A 17,801-nucleotide genomic window follows, 5' to 3' on the forward strand; every position below is an offset into this window, starting at 1 on the left:
TAGAGCAATGCTCTTTGTCTAAAATCCGTTATTGATATTTTGGCATTTGTCACCGTTTTGTAGATTATAAAAGAATTTACTACTGCTAAGCCAAGTAATATTTCAAATGCAAGTTTTCTATACCACTTAATCCCTTTACGCAAAGGGGAAGAATATGATTTCAACTGATTGGATAGATCTATGAATGACTTACATGAATTATAGTCAACTATAAGAGATTGATTTTCTATTCTAGGTCTGCTCCTCTTCTTGTATATTTAGTGGTTGTGTCAGTATGAATAGTGCTTAACCTTTCCGGAACCGTGCTATAAAAACTTACGCTGCAGGCCGTGCGGGGCAACTATGTTACCCCACTAAAATACTTTAATAATTCATTTAAATTTTACATTATTGTTTGGAAAGTTATATAATAAGGCACTAGTAACTGAAATAATTTGTTTTTATTATTAAAAAGATTACATTTTTTTTATTTTTACCTGTAATTACAATTTGATTTTATTCCTGATTTTTAGTCAGGGCATGAAAATGTTTTACTTTCTTCTCGATGTATGGTACAAATTGGTTTTCTGCATGTACTACATGATATTTGAGTCTTTCTATCACGTGTCCTGGCACAAAAGCTGCATCTTCGACTTGTATATTGTTGAATGTCTCTGGCAGGAGTTTCTGGCACTGTGTGCCCCGAGGAGTTAATTTCAATTTTAGTATAAAGTGTAAATTATATTTGATAATTTTTATAAAAAAACGATTTAGTAATATATTTTTCAAGATTACCTGGAGGGATAAAAAATAAATAAAAATGTTTTGAAAATTTATAAAGACAAAACCGCATTTGGGGTAACCAAGTTGCCCCGCACGGCCACGGAAAGGTTAGGCAAAGACTATCACGTTTATCCCGCCATTTTAAAACACCTACTTCTGAATTACTCTCCTTTGCGTAAAGGTGTCCTTTATTTAATTTTTGGGCTTCTACATCCTTTGGATTGTTTTTTCTACTTTTTCCTTAAAGTACCGACAAGTTTCAACGAATGGATTGTAGACTAAACAAAACATCTGCAATTTTAGCACACACAGACTTGTTAGAATTCGAAAAAAATGACAACCGATATTCTGGTTTCGCGGCGCTCGGTTGTCAGAGGATCTGAAACCCATAAGTAGGGCGTCATTTTCAATTTTTTAACCTGCACAGTGGTCGGCAAACTTTTTAGCCAAAGAGCAAAATATAAACATTACAACAATTTAAAATAAATTGGGAGCCAAATCTCCTTGGTCAGCAAACTATTAAAAACCAAATGGTCCATTCGGTTAAAATAGTGAAAAATGCTCCCAGAAATATTAAAAAAATAATAAAAAAACCACAATGTTATAAAATTAGGGGGTAGGCATTAAAAAAAAATTTAAACACCAACCCAAGCCCCATCCATAACCCTCCAAAAAATTAAAACGTGTTTTTTCGTTTTTTGCGATATCTTCGTTTCTAATCATCATAAAACTTCAATTTTCTTTCATTTTGTAGTGTTTTATTTCCTACAACACTGTATTTTTTACAAAATTTTTGGCGCAAAATTCAATTTTTTTATGATGATATGTAGAACTGAAAAGGAAAAGAACAGCGACGTGAGCTTTTTTAGCTGGTCATAAGGATCAAGGTCAGTCATTCAAAGAAAATGACTTGTGTTTTGAACATTTTTTCTTCTCCAATATTTCCAATTCAACACGAAAGACATTCGAATTTAGAGTTCATACCTCCTTGTTTTTTAAATCCAGCAATTGTATATCAAAGCTATTAATGTCAATTTTAAAAGGAATAAATGCCAACTCGATTGTCATAGCATTAAGAGGATTTTTGACAAATGCTAAATAGTCTAGGGCTATCTGTTTTGAGGTGGACGTTGAGAGGTGACTCAAATTTTTTTGCAGAAATTGCTTGAAAATAAATCAAATAATATTTGAGTTATCCTCCCTCTCAAAAAGGTCCGGAACATTGTTTAACCCGCCGTTACACGCGTCTTCTATTGTGACGTGGTTGCACGCGTATTAGCGTCGCCCTCACCTACATAAATTCGACTTATTTCGAGAAAGAATGAATGTCAACATGTATAAATATAAAATGGGTTGTACTCACATATTATAGAAAGACTCGTAAATCAATTTTTTTTTACTAATTTAACAAAACAAAAGTAAAAATAATATAGATCAAAAGCAAGTTTTCTTAATTTTCAATTTCAGCAAGCCACTGAAGAAATTAACGTTCTTTACGCGAATTCATTTTACTAAAAATACAAATTAAAATTAACAACTGTTCTGAAGCTATTTCTTTGTGGCATTTATGTAATTAACTATTAATATTTTGTATTTTGATAACGACGTCCGAGGTGGAATTCGAGACGTCGATAAAATTAATTTTTCAAGTTAAATTGTGGCTTATTTCCCAATTAGAATAGGTAAATTTAAAAATGGGTTTTTAACCAGTGGCGTACCTAGAATTTTCCTCTGGTGGGAGGGGGGTTTGCTTGGGCACCGAAAGTTTTTTGTATTATTTGTGAAAGACAAGTTACATTTTCCTACCTTCTTTTATATATATTTCTATATGCTCTGGGTGGGATTTTAACCCCCAAAGCCCCCTCGGTGTGCCACTGTTCCTAACCTAATCCAAACTATAATATTTTAATTAAAACTACCTAAATATTAAATAAACACCTAAAAGTTTCTTTGAGATAACAGAAACGTGATTTCACCGTGATTGCACGCGCAGTGAGGAATTCCCTCACTTGAAGAGGGATGTCTCTTCTTTCAACTATCACACAGCACACTGACCGCCTGAAATATTCTATAATTTTTTCATACCCTCTCATGAACCATGCTAAAGGCATTCCTGGGTGCTTAAGGTTATCGTATTAGTTTACACAATTTCATTGCTTATAAACAAATATGGTGAGGGATTCCCTCATAGCGCGTGTAATGGCGGGTTAAATAATCAAAATGTCAAAAATTGAAGGAAAAATTCGATTTTTTTCTTCGTTTTTTGATTATAACTTTAAAAGTATTCATTTCCGAGAAAAGTTGTACTAACATAAAAGTTGCGTATTTAAATTTCCTACAATATAAAATTGGTTAAAAATTTAAAAAATAGTCACCCTAGTTGCAAAATAGCAATAATTGCGAAAAAACCATACAAAAACAAGTATTCGCATTTTACGTTTTTCAGCCATTTATGCTACACTTAGGACATTCATATTTCACTCAGAAAAACTTTATGATACAGTAAAACAACATTGTAAATTTCTTTAAGATCGGTTTAATAGATTTTGCAAAATAAATTTTGCAATCCAGCTTTCGCAAAAAAAATTCATTTTTTCAAAATGTTACAGGACTGAAAATAAAGCAGATAGCAAGTTAATTTTTTTTTGCTTATAGAAGTGTACTGTACCTTTTATCTGCAATTTTCAAAATTAAAATCGATTAATTACCACGGCGTCAGAAAATTTTTGAAACAAACAATAATTTTTGGTGCTACGCGCAGGACAGCGGTGTTCGATTCACACAAGTTGATTTCCACCAAAATTTCTTCCAATCTTTATCTAATATATTATTTTCTTACTCTATATTTTGTTGTATTTTAATATTTTAATTCCACAAAAATCAAACTAATTTTATTATTGTTTGTGAAATATTGTTTAAACAATTGCATATGTTTAAAAATAATAAACTTTTATTATTTAAGTTAAAATATATGAACAAAGAAAGATTTTGCTAATAAAAGTGTTATTTCAAAGGATAGAGTATGTGTTTTTATTTTGCAATAAACAAATTTATTTATTTATATCGAAATGTAATAAAAATTAAAATGTATCAATCATTATCAAAGGTCATTGGAATGCCCAATCAGAGCAAACTCTCCGCTTTCCTGCGCGTAGCACCAATAATTAATGTTTATTTAAAAAAATTCCTGACGCCGTGGTGTTAATTGATTTTAATTTTGCAAAATTGCGAATGAAAGGTACAGTACACTTCTATACGCAAAAAAATTTTCAACTTGTTATCTGCTTTATTTTCATTCCTGTAACATTTTGAAAAAATGAATATTTTTTACGAAAGCTGGATTTCAAAATTTATTTTGCAAAATCTACTGAACCGATCTTAATGAAATTTATAGTATTGTTTTACTGTATCATAAAGCTTTTCAGGGTGAAATATGAAGGTCCTAAGTGTAGTAGAAATGGTTGAAAAACGTAAAATACGAATACTTGTTTTTGTATGTTTTTTTCACGATTATTGCTATTTTGCAACTAGGGTGACTATTTTTTAAATTTTCAACCAATTCTATATTGTAGGAAATTTAATTACGCAACTTTTATGTCAGTACAACATTTCTCGGAAATGAATACTTTGAAAGTTATAATCAAAAAACCAAGAAAAAAATCAAATTTTTCCTTAATTTTTTGACATTTTGATTATTTAAATGGATCTGGTTCCGGACCTTTTTGAGTGGGAGGATAACTCAAATATTATTATATGAGTTATTTTCAAGCAATTTCTGCAACAAAATTTGAGTCACCTCTCAACGTCCAAATGTACTAATATTTTTACAGATGCGCCCTGGTCTAAAAGTAGGTATGTAAGTTTGATAAAAGCTAATTTATCAGAATAAAATATAATGTTTTTCCTACCAAGTTTTTTAAATAAAAATATTGCGTTTTCCGTGGATATTTTGTGCCAGAGCCGCACTTAAGGAACAAAAGAGCGACATGCGGCTCCGGAGCCGAACTTTGCCGACCACTGACCTAGCACTTTATAACAGCCAGAACATCATATCCAGTGTAAAAACCTAATGATTTACTAGAAAAACTAAGTTGGGCCTGGGGGTGGGATATTTTTCGCTTCATTTGGGCGATTAACGTGTTAACCTTATTTTTTTATTCTACTGGTAGCAAGGAACTATCCTTAACATAACACTCATAAAGCATTTCAAAATCTTTTTAAAACTCTTCTGCTTTATATTATCTTTATATAGGCAATGATCTTGAAAATGGCTTATGCTTCTCAATCCATACATTCGTCACTTCTTCAGCCATTGAAGTTTAAGAGTTATAAAATTACGAAATGTTTTAAAAACATTTCCAAAAATGTGCTGATAAATCAACATTAACATTTTAGTCAGATCCTGTTTACACTAATCTTTATTTTTTAATATTATTTTGAAACATACATAGATGTTGATTTATTCTAATTCTATTTTTTTTTCTAGATTAAGAGGAGAAGCAGTGCAACCCCAAAGTGTCTGGATACATATAAATGGAATTTTGGTTATTAAAGAGAGCCTACAAATACCCCATGGGGTTTGATTTTCAGCTTGCCAGAAAAGCTTTTCTGCCGAAGATGCAGTTTTAAGTTCGGTCTTTTTTATCGGATCGAAACTAACGAATATGTATATCTATACAAGAAGACAACAAAAACAGAAATAGCTTCTTGTGTTAAGAAAAAAAAGTCATTGGCGAACAGTATTCAATATCTTGATCTAATTTATAAATAAAGTAATGCAGTCTCTAAAGTGTTGTTAATATTAAATGTTTATGTTGTTTTTGTATTATTTTTTGTACCCCGTTCCAGGTTTATCAAGTTTTTTTCCTCAAAACGTTCAAGGAGTAGATATCCTAACAAGTTTTTGTTTAACAAATCGAATGCTAATCATACAAAAAGGAGTATAAGTGAAATTCAAACGCCTCTGTCAGCACCAACTAAAAGATATTTATTGCCTTTTTATGACATGAAAAAGGGTAGATCAACATCACGGATTTTCACCAAGGATGACTTCTGCATATATTATTTATTTGTAATAATCATTAGCTTAGCATTGACTTCAAATTTGAAAAGTCAATTTATGATTATTATAAAACAAAAACTTTTAATTATTTTAAGAATATTCTACAAGCCAATCGAAAGTACTTCGTCATCTAAATCTGACCTGAAAAGAATGCCAGTTTTTTCATGTCAGGCAGTATCAGATTATTTGTAATTTGTCAAAAGTTTCTATTTTAAAAATGGTTTGTGGATTTTGAATTGAGAACAGAAACGTGATCAAAATAGGAATGGTTTTTCAATTAACTTGTGTTGTAAGTATATCCAATAAGGTACACATACAGTGTCATAGAAAAATTTATATGGTAGATTCTTTTATTGTTTCGGTAGCGGGTAGGAACTCCTTTGGATAGTCCTATCAGGGAAAATGAATCAATTCCTGCCACCCGTAGATTCCAGGGGTTTCCTGACCCGGGAAACTAGTACCTGTTTAGGGTCCCTTGTCCAGGGTTACGGATGAAGTCCACAACGGCAGCCATGGCGGAGAAGAACACCTTCGGTACGATATGCATGGCGGACGATATGCATGGCAGAATGAGCGGCTTAAAACAGCGTCTGACCCAGAATGGGCGGCTGAATGAAAACTCGCCAACCCGTCTGACGAGCGTGGTGTTTTAATGTCAAAAAAACCCTCATCACATTCCTCCATACAGTAAAACCGATTTATCTGCAACCACAAAGAGAAGACATGGCAGACGTTCGTTGATGCGGTGCAAGTGACCTTGATGGTTTCAGTTTTTGTTCAGTTATACATATCTTCAATTTAAAATTAGGTGTATGATTATCCGTCATACGCTGCTCTACAAATCATTTATTCTTCTTTACCTATTCATTATAGAGGTTTGGATCATTTTTCTAATTCATCATTGGGATAAAGTAAACTAAAATTACCCTTTCAACTTCAATCATAATTTATAGATGTACCTATATGTATATAGAAAAAACGTGGTGAGCGTCTTGGACAGTCCATAGAGTAGAGCCGCAGAATAGTTTGCTAGGGAACTCTGTTGGCTATTGATTATGTTCAATATCTTATGAGAGCTGAAAGAAACTACAACGTTAACGGGGTTTTATTGTTTCATATGGTCAATGGACCTCTAAATATGGAAAAACCGCGGAGTGTTACCATTTAAAGGGGTGCGTTTTTGAGAAAGGGGTGAATTAGTTCCTAAGCCCAGGGTGCATTAGGGTGAGTTCTATGGACTTTTGGTACAAACACGTCTACAGAAAAATTGTTCCAGATTAAATGTACTATCGAAATATCACCTTTTAAATTCAAACATATTTTTTTTACAAAAATATATTAAAAAGCAAAAAAAACACAAACGAAAGTAATTTTGTATTTTGCCCCATAACTTTTCCACGAGGATATAAGTATAGGCATTGCTTCACAGAAAAATAACTTCCATCCTTCCTCTTTAAAATGACGTTTGGTAAAGTCTTTTGGATTTATAGTTTCTTCAATTGCTTCACAGAAAAATAACTTCCATCCTTCCTCTTTAAAATGACGTTTGGTAAAGTCTTTTGGATTTATAGTTTCTTCAATATGATTTTTCAAGTTTGCCAATCACAGCGATTTTGGGTCATTTTCCTTGTTATTTCGCAAACGTGTAATTTTTTCTACGCAACTTTATGTATATGCAATGGTACATTTAGTAGAAAGCGAAGTCAATTATCTTTAAAATGGTCTACTGTATAAGATTATACGGCTCTTTCTAAGCAAATTATACTTTTTCAAAATTATATAATTTTTGATATTTGTTACGATTATTTTTTAAATTTCTCATAACTGTTTTTCTGGTACCTTTAGGTCAGTATGGGTGACACCCGGTGCGGTAATCGATGGTGTCGCCCCAAATCCTAAATATGAGGATTGTTAAAATCCACGAACTACTTTATTTTATCGTGTCGGGACATGTCATTTATAAAATTTCGGCCCAGTATCGGGCTTCGTCGGTTCCATGTTCGTTGGCGAGTCACAAATCTTAGAATAGGGCACACCGATAGTTTCTGCATGTAAAAAGATGTTCCATATACTGCGTTTCTCCACAGTCACAGTTCACATAATCTAGTCCATTTTCCCACATTTTACCATGTTTGATTTCACTGGAGCGATCCCCGTTTTTATCCTATTCATAGTTTTCCAAGTTTTAAAGTCTAAAGACTGGCCGTTCCATTGGACCTGAGGAAGAGGAAAATACTCAGGCGATCCTGCACTGTTCCAAGGAAGCTTTTCCTGGATTTTAGTCGCTTTCGTGGTGTTCGAGCTTTGTATAGGGCATGCCGCTCGTCCGCAATCTGTTTGATTTTCTCTAATGTGCTCTGCAACGCCTCTGCGTGTTGAGGGTTCTGCAAAACCCGCTGCTTTATAAAGCTTGAGAGTGTTGGTTTCATGCACCCCGTTACTATCCTGCATGTTTCATTTAGCGTGGGTAGATCTGCCCCAAACTGGGTATGCATATTCAGCAGTTGAGAAGCACAGTGCCTGTGCCGTTGTTCTTAAGACGCCAGGACATGCACCCCGTTTACTTCCCGTTAGCTTTCTGAGTATGCTGTTCCTAGTTCTTACTTTCCCTCTTGTTTTTATGCAATGTTTGTAGGTAAGGAACCGGTCCAGAGTTACTTCAAGATATATAGGTTGGTCTGTGTGCTCTAGTATATTATCATTCCACACAATTTGGAGTTTTCGCTTGGCTTCCTTTGCGCGAAGGTGGAAGGTGCAGACTTGTGTTTTAGAGGGATTGGGTCTCGGGGAATTTTGCAGATAGTACTGTCATTGTTTTTAAGGTAGTTTCGAGCCTCTCCTACACTTCTTCAAAGCTATTTCCTTGAGCACATATTGCGAGATCGTCAGCATAGAGGAAATGCTTGGTTTCGGTCGGCGTAGGTTGGCCGTTTGTATATATTTATATTGAAAAGCATTGCTGCTAAAACACTTCCCTGTGGGAGGCCGTTCTTTTGGACTCTCCACCTACTTACTTTGCCCTCCAGCACAACGAAAAAACGTCTGTTTTGCAGTAAGGAATATACGACCTTACCCAGATGGTGGTCATTGAGAGTGTCTTATAATTTGCGGAGCAATGTTTTGTGCCCTACTGTGTCAGGCTGCTGTCAAATCTACGAAAGCAGCCCCTGTTATAAGTTTTTCTTCAAAGCCCTCTTCAATGTGTTCTGTTAGTGCTAGGACTTGACCGGTGCAAGATTTGCCGGGTCTGAATCCTCCTTGTTGTGGGATGAGATGCTGGCCAGATTTTCTGGGTCCTTTCCTGGTTTTAACAAGGCTATCACTTTAGATTTTCTCAATGATTTTGGAATTTTGCAGTCTTTGCAGCACGTGTTGTAAAGTTGCAAGATCCATTTTTGCTCCTTGGCCTAGATGCTTTATTTGTTCACTGCATATATTATCCACACCTGCAGCTTTCCCGTTTTTTAACCTGTTCATACCGTCATGGAGTTCTTTTAGTGTAAAAGGAGTTCCTAGGTGGTCTGTCTCCTGATTCAATCCTCTCCTAGTATATGGGTCTTTATATGTGTTCTTGGTTCTTCCATTCATAAGGAGTTGAGTAGCAATTTGGTTTGCTATAACCTTGCAAGGTGGTTTATGTTCTTTTGGGTTACCGCTAAGTTTTTTTACAAGGTTCCATGCTATTTTGCTACTATGTGTCATGTTCATTTTTTCCAGGGTTTCTTTTTTTTATTTATATACGGTTACGACCATTTACAGAAAAAAAAAACAATAGATTAAAATATAAATTACGTACAATATAGAGAACAAAAAATACCTAGTATCAATATAAATAAAATATGTTACCAATACAAATTACACAAATAATCATACCTAAGGACATTAATTAGTGTGGTCGGAGGACATAAGCGGACAAGTCACTTTTGAGTTTATTATTATTATTATTTTTACAGCACAATAAGTCTTAGTTAATGTTTACTAAAACCTGACTCAGCAACTTGCTATAAGTTTGAAAAAGGTCAATGTTAAGGTTCTGGTTTGCTAGTCTGGCAGTTCTAGTGAGGAAGTTGTTACGACCATAGTTAGTACGGTGGATTGGGTAATGGAAACTAACTGTAGCCCTGGTTGTTCTTAGTGGGACATGAATATTAATTATTTGAAGAAGCTCTGGAGTTCCAGTTTTTCCATGTAGGATGTTGTAAAAAGTGATGAGATCCCTTCTCTTATGACTAGCAGTGACCGGTGCCATACCCAGGATATTAAGAATATCTTCATCATCAGTTGTCCAAGATATTGAGTCTATAGGCAATTTGCTTTAAAAATTTATGTTCAACTAACTGAAGAGCATTAGTATGCACTACATAAAAAGGAGACCATACACAGGAGGCATACTCAAGATGGGGACGGACCAAGGCACAGTAGAGGGTTTTTAAAGCTGTAATATTTGTGAAGTCCTGGGTGCATCTTCTAATAAAACCAAGCATCTGGAAAGCCTTATTAACAACATTCTCCAGATGATGAGAAAGCTGTAAGTTTGTATCAAGGGTGACCCCCAAGTCTTTAAAAAGGGAAGTTCTTTCAAGAGTATAGTGACCAATATTGTAGTCAAAAACAATAGCATTTCTGGAACGGGAAAAAGTCATAGTTTTACATTTAGTTGATTTCTTTTACACCACTCTAACAAGTTATTTAAATCGTACTGTAGTTTTTCACAATCCTCTGGGGATTTAATCACACAGCTTAATTTTAGATCATCAGCAAAGAGCAAAAATAAACTGATTGCGAAGCATTCATTTATGTCGTTTATGAAAATATTAAACAAGAGTGGTCCAAGGTGAGAGCCTTGAGGCACTCCCGATGGAACTTGGATAATTTTAGAAAGAAAAGTGCCAATTTTAACAATCAGTCTACGATCAGATAAGTAGCTTTGGAACCATGACAATAAAGGCTCATCAATCCCAATCAGTTTTAACCTATGCAACAAAATATTGTGTGGCACCCTGTCGAATGCCTTAGAGAAGTCAGTGTATATCGTATCCACTTGATACCCCTTCACCAAGGTGTCCAGCAAGTAGTCCACCTGACTAAGAAGATTTAACTCTGTAGATTTTCGTGGTCTAAACCCAAACTGTTGTTGGACTAGTAGAGGTTCATATAGACGGGTTAGAATGTCACATACCAGACTTTCAAATACATTGGGGATTGCACTGATTATACTGATGGGACGATAGTTTGTTACACAGGTTTTGTCACCGGATTTAAAGATGGGCTTTAGAAAGCTGTCTTTCCAGTAGTCGGGGAAGATTCCAGTTTGGACTTTGGAGGGAGAGCTTGAAAATGTGGTACAGAGGTCTTGAAAGAATAAAGGAGCATTTTTTTAAGAATAAGGTAGGTAGCCCATCTGGTCCAGGCCCTTTGTTAACATCCAAAGAAGAGAGTTTACTAAATATATCTGATATTTTCCGGCTTGATTTAATCCACTTTTCCTTTCCGGCTTGACTCAGCTGTTGGAGTAGGACTGCTCCGTAGTCAACCGTTTCTTGGCTGAAAGGGTCAGTGGAATAGAGGGTTTCGTATGCTCTCATTAGTTCTTTGGACTCACTGGACATCCCGGGAATATATTGTTGCCTACATCCTCTGGGTATAGCTTTTCTAGACACATTTTTTGTTACTTTTACAAATTTTTCGTAGTTCTCTACTTTTGGCTCAAGACGTAGCAGTTCAGAATCTAGTATGTCTGCATACTTTGCCAGTTTGCCTTTTTGAAGATCTCCTTTTGAATGGAATAGTTTGAGGTCTGACAATTGGAAAGATGTTTATACCAATTGGTCTATGCTGAGGTTTGGGTATGGGGCCATATACTACTTTGGAACATCGGTCTCGAGGTTATTACTTGAGAAACAGATATCCGGGTTATAGCGCCTTTTCCAAACTTTGCTCTGAAAAGATGGTGGAAGTTAAGGATCATGGATTAGCGCGGGGACACTCGTTTCAGCCCATGCTTCTACTGCATCTCCATTCGCATCCGAATGTGCATAGCCCCAGAGTAAACTGTGACTGTTCAAAGTCAGTATATGCTGATTAGGTTGTGATTGGAAGTTAGTTGGGGGGTGAAAATCTAAAAGGCTCGTTTGGGGGCTTGTATACCGAGGTTATTGTGCATTTTCCGATCTCAATGGTTATTACCTCTATACCGTTTACATTTGTTGTTCCCATAGATGAGACTATGGTTTGAATTCTCACAAATATCGCGCTGCCATGCTTATTGTGTGGTATCTCGGCAAACAGTTTCATACCTGAGATTTTCGGTCTCGCTGCAGCTAGGTCTTTGTGGGTTTCCTGGATGCACAATACCTCACATTTAGTGTTTTTGCATAATTCTGATACGTCTTTTTTTGCTGTAGTGATGCCCTCGATATTTATGCTCGCTACCGTCAGTGTTGGCTCTGAGAAGAACCGTTGTGGCTTGATGTTTGCCATTTGATTTGGTTTGGTTTGGTCCGGTGTTGGAAGGATCAGCCGTCTACTAGTAGACGTTTCCAGGGGACGCCGCACAGAGGTCATTTATCGAAAAATAGGCGATAATAAATATTGTCATAGAAATATATTTTTTTAATATGTTAGAAGGGTACATGCTATAGGAATCGTTTTACCTTTAGCTTCTTTTTTAATTTTCAGTTATTTATTTTTATACAGGGTGTTCATAAATTGAGTTATAAGTCATCCAAATGGAATCAAAATTTTTATTATAAAACACAAAAGGATATTTAAATAAAATTCTTTTTTATGAAGCAGTTAACGCTAGATAGTTTATTTATAGTAGTATTTATTAATCAGTAGATGTATTGTAAATAGAACTATATAATATTCTATATTATAATAAGAATAATTTAATTTTACTTATTAACAAAAAATAACTTAATCAGAATCACTAGAATCAAAGTCATCAATAACATCATTATGGGATAGATTTGGCTCCTGAAGTAATTGTAAGACCTCCTTATCTAAAGAGTGTTTGTAGATCTTTTACCTATACACGTTCACCTATACACCTATACATCTATTACCTATACAGATAATGAGGATATTAGCGGATCGGAAGATAACAAAAGCCTATAAAAGACATCATTCATCGTATCTTCTCTTGAAAATTTTCTTGAATAAGCTTCACGAAATTTACGGAAATCCTTGTTTCGCGATTCAAGTGCTTCTTCGGAAAACATTCCTACAGGAAGAGGCACTACCTTGATGATTTCAGGTCCATGAATTAGTATCCTATGTAGACTAGCAGGCATATAGTACCATGGGTATAAATCTATATAAAGGGTCGCAGTTCTTTTGCAGTATTCGGCGAACATTTCTGGGTTAATCTCATATCCAGAAGACATTGTACTTAAAATGGTAAGTAATCGTTTTAGAAACTGTTCGCCGAGTCCTATAAAAAAAATTTGGTTAGTATGTACATCTAATTTTTATATAGTTGCGAAAAGAAATACCTGTTATCAAAGCAGCTTAACAATTAATTAAAGCAAAAACAATTAATGGTGTTGATAACCATTCTCTAATGATAACTGAAATGCTTATTCAACAAATTATTTACTATAAATATATGCTAATTATTATTTAAGTTAGTAATTTATTTTTTATAAGTGTAATCATGGCAGTTTGTTTTAAGTTACTATTTACAGTCGGTTTATGTGTATTAGTGCAATCTAAAAGTCTTCAATTAACAAAACTTAATAAAATAAAAAATGAAATTAGCGTCGAAGTTATTCCACCATATTCATCAGTGGATTACATAAAAAACTTTTATTTGATAAATAACTGCACCAAACTTTACTTAGAAAAAGTTTATGAACTGGAAATGAAGGAAAAATATTACCAATCTCTCCTTAATAATTTAACAGACCGAAACACATTTGACAGAACAGCAATCCAAACAGCTCATCAAAAAGAAGTTCGAAAATTATATGCTCATATGGGGACATCAATTTTAGAATTAGAAGAAACCATACAAAATAAAACTGAACAAATTAAGAATTTAAATGAAAAATATATTAATCTTATGATAGAGTTTTGTGAGCAGCAGCTTAATATCTCTGAATTGGAAACAGATGCTTCAGGGTGTAATTATTTGTTAGATGATTGTGAAAAGGCTAAAAGACAAATTACCAGAAGAAATAAAATATGTCATAAAAAGTTATTTGAACGTGTTCAAAATTTTACTAAGCCGAAGAGTTCTCCAGCGCCTTGTTTAATAGATTGTGATAGAGATTGTCAAAGAATTCTAGTTAATTAGTAAATTTATATACATATACATATATGAAGGTAAACATTAAAAAATTTTATACTATTTGGTTTTAATAAAATAAATAATAAAAATAATGGTTATTATTTTGTAATTATACTTACTTTATATTGTAGGTGTAAACTCAAATACTAAGTAACAGTAACACTAAGTTCTTTTGACACCCTACACCAGCTTTTAAAGAAGTGCGGTAAATCAAACTTAAAAGTGCCATCTGTTAGAAGGAAATGAAACTAAAAAATTACTAAACTCCGCGTCATAGAAAACGGGCACCCTAAAAAATTGATAATTTTTGAGGTTGCGTATCTCCTAAACCCGTTGTCCGATTTAAGTGATTTTTTGAATATATTATAGCCTTATTCTTTGTCAATATCCCTGTAATAGTATTTTTGCAAAACAGGTAAATTTTCATTGTATACCGGGTGTACGAATCAAACTGTTTTTTTTTCTCAAAGTTCGCAACACCCTGTGGAATATCCTAGCATTTATAAAATACTGAAATTAAAACCAAACTATAGCCTCAGGTTTTCTCAACATTCTGTTTTTTTATTCATTCGCTTATGTTGGATAATACAAAAGTTAGGTACTTTAACAATTAGCCATGTTCTTTTTCAGTACAGGGTCTTTCTAAACAAGGGCGACAAACTTTAAGGGGCAATTCTGCATTAAAAAATGATGACAGTTTGCTTTATAATCGTATGTCCGCAAATGCTTCGTTTGCGAAATACGGGATGTTGAATTTGTTCTTACAAACTGACGATTTATTTATTGCTTTACAACCGGTTGAAATATACAAATGAAATTTGGTGGGTTTTAAGACGTAGTTATTGCACATTTTTTGACATACAATTAAGAATTTTATATTCACCATTGGCGTGCATACGGGTAATATGATCGGTCATATTACCCGTATGCACGCCAATAGTGAATATAAAATTCTTGATTGCGAGTCAAAAAATTCGCAATAACTATCTCTTAGAACCTACCAAATTTCATTTGCATATCTCAACCGGTTTTAGGGCAATAAAATAAATCGTCAGTTTGTAAAAAAATTCAACGTCCCGTATCTCATAAACGAAGCATTTGCGGACATAAGTTTATAAAGCTAACGGTCATTATTTTTCATGCAGAATTGCCCCTTAAAGTTTGTCGCACTTATTTACAAACAACCTATACTGATGAAGAACATGACTAGTTGTTAAAGTACATAACTTTTGTATTATCCAACATAAGAGAATGAATCAAAAAACAGAATGTTCAGAAAACCTGAGGTTATAGTCGGGATTTAATTTCAGTATTTTATAAAGGCTAGAATATTCCACAGGGTGTTGCGAACTTTAAGAAAAAAACCCAGTTTGATTCGTACACCCGGTATACAATGAAAATTTACCTGTTTGGCAAAAATGTTATTACAGGGATATTGACAAAGAATAAGGCTATAACATCTTCAAAAAATCACTTAAATCGTACAACAGGTTAAGGAGATACGCGACATCAAAAATGACCCATTTTTAGGGTGCCCGTTTTCTATGACACGCAGTGTATTTGTAATTGTAAAAACATATTTCTAATATAAAAAATGGGTTATTTCATAATAAAAAAAGAAATTAAAATAAATTAAGTTTATTCTTTTTTTTAGTATACCTTAAAGTGAATAATTTAAAACCTAAAAGAAATTAATGACAGTTGACAATTCGCACGCTTATTTCTATACTGTCACTAAACTAAAACGTGTATTTTACAGAAGAAGCAAAATAAGATTTAGGTTGTTATAGAAATGATAATATTTTGAAAAATAACTAAAGTATTCTTGTGGTTTTCACAGATATTAATTAATATAAGAAATATTGACTTTATGCTGTATACAAAAAAATTTTTAGGTGCATTCATATTATGTAATTTTTGGTTTTAGTACTATAGTGTCGTTTTTCCTATTAAGTATTATAGAGATTTTTGTTTAACTCGTTATTTGTTAAAACAAGGGGTAGCAAACTTTTGTAGTAAAACAGCTAAATTCTCCACACAAACTCAAAAAAATAAAATGTAGAACTATAAAAATGTAAATTTTTATTAAATTAAATTAACAAAAAATTTAAACTAAAAGTAAAATTACAAAATGGTATTATAAAATGAATCAGCGTAGTAGGGTGGAATTAGATAGGCATCAACGAGTGACTTCAAGTCTTTCTTCTTTTATTATTACTCTGTTATCTTATTACTCTGATCTTGCTAATGTAGACTGTGTCGCCTGTCATATTTTGGTCAAATTAACTACCACACATATCCGCAAGATTTTTTAGGTCATAGAAATGTGGGTAACACATTCCCGTTACTTTATAAGGGTTTCCATTCTTCTTTGCATTTCTGATTAAAGTTATGTATTGTTCCGGCACATACATCGGCCCGGATCGTAAAAACTTTTTCACCTCTTTTTCGATTCGAGCATGAACTGATTTTCATTTTGGGTGTGACCGACAACAAGAAACTTATGAGTTATGCTCTTAATTTTATAATTTGTAAGAGCATAGAGATACATGGAAAACATAAATTTGTTTTTCTGTTGTCCACAGCAGTTATCGGAATAAAATATCATTTCCAAGTTTTCATCATCGACTGTCAAAGCTTTATCCTTTATATACGTCAACACACAAGAGCCGATTTCATTGGATCCACGTAATCCCTCAACTTCACTCCAAACAAAACATTCAGTAGTGTCTCTTCCTAGTTCAGTTATTGTCAGATTTATAACGTTAATCTTCGATTTATAATAAAAGGTAGATATCTCGCCCTTAGGTAAGGGCAACGTAGCTTGCAAATCATAACAAGCTACTATAAAGGTATTGTTCACACGTTGTTTGTCACTTTCTTTTTCTTTTCTACTTAATTCTTTCTCCTTTAAATGTTGTTTGTATTTTTCTTCAATCTGCATTTTTGAAGTACCCTCGGCATTTTTGTACGATGTACACAGTTCGCACATGTCCTTTTTGGGAACAAAAAACTTATGTTATATTCGTCATTAAAAACTTTTCTAAAGGAATGTACTTTTGCTGGTACAAGTCCTTTTTCTAAACAACTTTGTTCGTAGTCTCTGAATATATCCATTAAGTTCTTATTTCCTTCGATAAACTCACGAGTTGTCTGTTGTCGTAAGTAATGACTCCAATTCTCGGAATGTAATCGATGTGTTCTTTAATACCAGCTACAGTCACGACATCCAGTTTTTCTTGTTGTCCATGTTTTCCTCTTATAATAGAATAGGTTGTAGTATTGTGGAGATGAACCTCGCTAGGGGTAGGAATACACTAAGTACTCATAATATGTTTATTTAATCACTATTACGCTAGTAACTAGTTGGTGTGCTTAAAGTAGAACCATCTGCGAGTGCATCTGGATTAAGAATGATATTTAATTAACGAATCAATTAGAAAAATCACGATGCCTTCGTGTATAAGTATATAAACAAATATATTGCCGACTCAGCTTGACCATGACATACGAAAAATATGAATTAGTTGACTATGCATTATTGTCAAACAAATCTAGGTCACCTACTAAAATGAAAACAAATGTGTATGTTTTGGTTTTGTTTCTAGTACATTTAAGAATTAAATGAATATGTCTTGATCTCAATATTGGATGTTGATAAACCTTTACATCCATCCCCTTCGG

The 17,801-nt window shown here is 33.7% G+C and overlaps 1 protein-coding gene across 1 annotated transcript in view; it reads left to right on the plus strand.

The window, feature by feature from the left end:
• The window catches only part of LOC126892761 (basement membrane-specific heparan sulfate proteoglycan core protein-like), a 262,493-nt gene extending 256,912 nt beyond the window's left edge, over positions 1–5,581 (plus strand). Inside the window, exon 8 of the mRNA XM_050662444.1 lies at positions 5,249–5,581. The gene's annotated coding sequence lies outside the window, so the exon portion shown is untranslated. The remainder of the gene's footprint in view (positions 1–5,248) is intronic.
• The last annotated feature ends 12,220 nt before the right edge of the window (positions 5,582–17,801 follow it).

The sequence above is a fragment of the Diabrotica virgifera genome, chromosome 9 (assembly GCF_917563875.1).
Source record: "Diabrotica virgifera virgifera chromosome 9, PGI_DIABVI_V3a".
Lineage (NCBI taxonomy): Eukaryota > Metazoa > Arthropoda > Insecta > Coleoptera > Chrysomelidae > Diabrotica > Diabrotica virgifera.